The 5,622-nt window shown below is 39.9% G+C and overlaps 1 pseudogene; it reads right to left on the reverse strand.

Annotated features, from left to right (window-relative positions):
• Positions 1–478: 478 nt before the first annotated feature.
• Positions 479–1,432, reverse strand: LOC106025629 (olfactory receptor 2T29-like; annotated as a pseudogene).
• Positions 1,433–5,622: the final 4,190 nt, after the last annotated feature.

The following is a 5,622-nucleotide window of genomic DNA, read 5'->3' on the forward strand; positions in this document are numbered from 1 at the left end:
GAATGCCTGGGGCAGGATATTATGTTTTATTTGTGTATAATTTCAAATTAAAATAAAATTCATAAAAATGATGGTACAATCATCTGCTTTTACACATTATTAAGCCCTCACGCATTACTAACATTCCATCCTTGTTTTCTCTACCACTTAGCATACCCTCTGTTTCCTTTGTGTATTGAAAACTTAATGACCATTTCCTATAAATATTCCATCCTGCATTTACTAATGATATGAATATTCTCCTATAGTTAAGGAGCAGTTACTAACTTTAGAAAATACAGTATCAGCACAACACAATTGAATAAGGGTGTTAAGTGGACAAAGTGGGCAAAGATGGAGAACATTCAAAAATACTAAAATAATTCCTCAAAAAGGGACAAGTGTTGGATGAGACCTTAGGATATGAGAGTCTGAGGAAATGTCACATAAGAGCCTGAGTGTTTCCTGCACAGGGAGAAGGAAAAGAACCCATGAGTACTCATGGTCCCTGTCTTACCATGTCTGGAAAGGCAGGTCTCACGCTGCACATTTTCTTGAGAACTTCTGTGACATCCTTGTTCCTAAAACTGGAGATTAAGGAGTTCAACATGAGAGTGAGGATTGTATAAAACACAGAGACCACCATGTCCTTCTAGGGAGTGTCGTAGAAGCTGGGGAGTACGTAGGTGTAGACAGCAGCACCGTAGAAAAGAAGGACCACAGTCATGTGGGAGGAGCAGGTGGCCAGCGCCTTCTTCCGGCCTTCTGCCGAGTTCATCCTGAGAACAGTGAGGCGAATGAAGGTATAGGAACTCGAGATGACTGTCACAGGGATGAGGAACATGAGGACACAACACAGGTACATGAGCATCTTGTAGAGTGCAGGGACTTCACTGCAGGGACTTCACAAAATAAGTGATGGATCTTCCGGGACCTACAGAACGGGAAGGTCATGGTCACAAAAGTCAGCATGAAACTATCCACTGACCCCAGGAACCAGCAACCTGTTGCCAGGAGGAAACATGCTCTGTGGTTCATCAGGATGGGGTAACGCAGGGGATGGCAGATGGCTGCATAGCGGTCATAGGCCATGGCACCTAGGAAGAAAAATTCTGTACTACCTAGTGTCAAGTAGAGAAACATCTGCATCCCACACTCAGGGGCAGAGATCTTGTTCTCACCCAGAATCTGGTCCATGAGCATCTTGGACACAGTGGTAGAAATGTACATCATGTCCATGAGAGACAACTGGCTGATGAAAAAGTACATGGGGGTGTGGAGGTGGGTATCAGAGTGAATCAGAAAGATCAGGAGTACATTTCCAGACAAAGCCATCAGGAAAATCACAAAGATGACCAGGCAGCAAAGCTGGGTGTGCAGATTGATGGAAGAGTCCCACCAGGATGAAATCTACCCATCCAGTTTGGCTGGACTTCCAGGTGGTGTTATCCATGGGATTTCACCTTGACTGTGAAGAAAAGTTTGGGCTTGATGTAATATGACCATCTCAAAAGACTGTTTAGTAAGCATACATACATAAGCATGATTCCACTAATCATAGGAAGTCCCAAAGGCTGGTGGGCCGTGTGGACATACATACATTACCTGTACCACTTATTTAGTAATTGACAGTGAAGTTCCATACTTCAAGATCATGAACTTCACTTGATGACACTTGGGTTTATCAACAAGTACAGAATATTTACAAAATCATGGACTCTGCTAACATAAACAGCAAAAAAGAGAAACAAATTCCTTAATCCTTGAATTTTCATTGTTAAAGTATGAAACAAAATCAATAGTTTTTAAGATTTAATTAGGTATTAAAATGAGCAGCTGTATGTTCCATATACAATGAGTTTAAAATAAATGAAAAAATAATTGAATTAAATAAAGATTAAACAGTTGAATCCACTCTACTCGTGAGATCAGGCCATTCTGAGTGAATCCGTGGCTGCATGGAATGATGCTCGCATTCCCACACGCAGAGTGGGATCCTCACACAGAACTAAACTCGGAAACTTGAAGGACATCGAATGAGGGTCCCTGAAGAGGGCCAGACATCAGCCAGAGCTCAAGTTGCCCCCAAACTCCCAGCTTCTGTCCACTCTACCTTAAAAAGCAAACAATATTTGACTTCAGGATGAGGTGAGGCAAAGTGAGGAAGACAGCCAGACAAAAAGAAATGAACATACATGCTTTTGGTTAACATCTGTACAGAACGTTCTGCAAAGGCAACCAGAGAGAGGGCAGTCACTCCTACCATTCTGTGAGATGCATTGCTCCAGTTCTGCGTTTCTCCACTTTTCCTATGTTCCATTCTTTGGTTCTCAAGGGACTGAGGGAAAGATCTGCATATAGGTAAATTGAGTACGCCATTCATCTCTAAAAATGGATTCAGACTTGATAATTTTTGTTTCAACATATTTGCTTATTTTATATAAATGTATGAATTTATTTTAAAAGCATATTTTATGAGCCCATGTATATAAACACCCATATGTTATGTGCATAAGTGTAAGACTGATTGGATAGAGCTTCATGGAGAATTCCTTTTTTGTCTAGTAGGCAGATTTTCCTCCAAATTCATCGCCATAAAGCTCTTACCATTTATGTTAAATCTTGGAATGAAAGTAACAGAATGAAAGTAATGAAATTTAGGGGGTCACTGGTGTTTACCAGACAAGACTGGGTGATATTGCCATCACTCTCAGTGTTACTGACTGCCGAATCCACTTGTCTCAGAAAGAATAGGGAGGAAAACTGAGCACTGCTGAACTGTCCCTGCCACCAGCTGCTCCTCTGCTTGGGGCTCATCTGCTGAGCCCAGGATAGACGATAAAACACAACACCACATTCCACTTGGCTGTGGAGGTCACTTAGTGTTTTTTGGGAAAATACTATAGAAATGAGACTCAAAATAGAATTTTAAATAACTATAAGTCAGAAAGACCAATAGTCATAAGATATATTGGTCTTTCTGAAAAAAATAATCCACAAAGGCTTCTTCCCTATGTTTTCCCTTGAATATACTAAAAGTCTTCAACTTTCTATTTCTAACACTGAAATATTGAATGCCACAAATTCTTACCAATGGGAAAGGAGAAATATATCATCTTTCTGAAAAAACTTCAGCAGCATTTAAGATGTGTGATTTCTTCAAAAATTTACAGCTTTGATCTATATTTTATGACCCTGTAATGGTTCTAAATCTAACGTGAATATTCCACTCACTGATGTTCTGAGGTGTTGTTGCCATAGATGATTCGCTGATGCTCTAAGTATCTAAAAACCTGAGATACAGTATAGAAGATGGATGGGATAGATGATAGACAGACAGACAGATAGATCGTATAATTTCTTTTCTATCAAATCCTAAGTCTGCTTGAAGATGGAGCTTGAGTTCTGTGGAAATTTTAAAACTCCCCAACAAACTCCAAAGCACACCTGTGGTTCCAATCCGTATCCATGCGGAGTGGTTCAAGAACTGAAGCAATGAGCAGCACAGGTGAGAGAGCTCAGGTGCTGAGGGCTGAGGGAATAGAGTGGGTGCAGGAGGCAGGTGGGGCAAGGGGAGTGTTGGGATCATCTCTGCTGCTCCTTGTCCATTGGAAGTCATGGTCATCATCCACACACAACAGCTACCTGAATCCTGGACCAATCCGAGGACACTGTCTCCCACACAGGGACGAGCTACCTGATGCTTTTTCCTCTGTGTCCAATTCCTGGAGTTTCAAGCACACAGCTTAGTGCATGTTTGACTGGGAATCTCCTAAATGCTGCTGCAAGGGATCCCTGACCACTGCTGGAGTTTGAGATCTTCCCGGGAAGCGTTCTTATGCTTTCCCACATTTCTTCTTGCTCAAGAGCCTGTCAGTGACTTACTTATCTTATTTTTCCTCACAGATTTCATATTCATGTTCTCCAGGTATTTGCCTAACACTGCAAAACTAAATGGAGCCAGGATTGATGTGTAACCCAAAGGCCAGATACCTAGCATGGCACTTCCCCTGCTCGCTTGGAAACACCAGCTTTCCACTGTAGGCTGCAATCTGAGTCCACACCAAGCTCTGTCAGCTTCCCCACAGAAAAATAAATATAACTGAGACTAGTGTTTCTTGCATTGCTATAGCAGCACCACCCCCTCTTGAAATGTAACTGTGGCTTTCTCTCTGTAAAAGTTGTATTTCAAGAAACAAGTACATCAAAAGAACATCTGAATATAGAGAAGAAATTTGTATCAGTTAATAAATAACTGCAAACCAAGTGCTTATTTCTTAGTAAATAAATGTTATATGAAAGCTTTAAGAAGAAAGCACATTTTCTTTGCCCCAGGAAAATAAATGATAGGGAAAAAAGCTAAGAAATATTGTCAAGATCTAATGCAAAGTTTTTGCAGCAGATCAATGAGTCAGGAGCAGCAACTACCTTCTGTTGCTGCAGTGGTCTCAGCCTGTTGGAGAGCTCACCCTCTGCTTTGTCCTGCAGGCCCATCCAGGTCGAAGGACGGGTGTGGATGGGTTAAGTGTGCCCTGAGACCTGGCATGCTGACATCACCCTGAGCTTACTACTTTACTACTGAGCTGGACCAAATTTTGTGTGAAATTCTTTCTGGACTTTAAAGAAGAAACAAACTAAGAGAACTGTGGAAGATAATACATACTTGCTTCACGGTTCTGGTTTTCTTCTCGAGTGATTTTTAAAATTTTTCTTGTACAATTCACAATCTTGAAGGCTTTGTACTATTATCTGCTTCTTCTTTGTAAGAGAGGATCTTTTCTGTGTACGTTGTGTACTCTGAGTAACTGCTTTGAAGATAATGATGCACATTGCATTGATTATTGTTATTCTCTTATTATTTTGCTATGAAATTTTGTTTTTTTTAAAAAAAAATAGTAAAATAATCTCAAAATATCCCTATTATCAATAATATCTACTCTATAAAATACAAGTCAATATTATAGAACTTTAGCCTTTTTATTTTATAGAGTCATTTCCAGAGATAATATACCATACAATATGAAGAAAAGGTACATACAAGCATATACAAACATACATATAATATATATATATATATATATATATATACATACATATATGCAATATTTTAGATATTCTCATTTTTCAGATACATAATCAAATTCTGAAATGAACTTGATCACTCTGTCAAACACATCACCATTGATTAGTAGTGTGGTTAGATTTATGTTCATGTCAGATTTTTTAGCCCTCCATCTCCTCCACTCTTCATTACCAATTGTACTTCAGTGTTAAATTTGATCATAAAGTATTTCCTTTTTTACTTTAACTACTAATATGCAAATTACAGAAAACTCTAAAACCAGAAATTGATTCCATGAGAATTTAACAATCAAGCATAACATAAGTGCCAGGCAAAGTCACACTTTGAAGCTGCATTGCTGACGTTCACAGATAGTAGCCCCAGGAACTGCTGGCCCTCACAAGCTGCTGCAGGAGTCCAGTTCAGGAATCAGGAGAGAGGAGGAACCAACAGGAAATAACAGATTGAGGTTTGAATGAGCCAGTAACCAAGCAAAATCCAGAAATCCTGGCATTTATTAAGAGCGGCCCTGGGCAGGAGCTTTGCCTCCAAATGGCATGAAGAGCAGAAGCACAACACAA

This window comes from Cavia porcellus, unplaced genomic scaffold (genome assembly GCF_034190915.1).
Source record: "Cavia porcellus strain 051 isolate PalLab524CR breed Dunkin Hartley unplaced genomic scaffold, mCavPor4.1 scaffold_2, whole genome shotgun sequence".
NCBI lineage: Eukaryota > Metazoa > Chordata > Mammalia > Rodentia > Caviidae > Cavia > Cavia porcellus.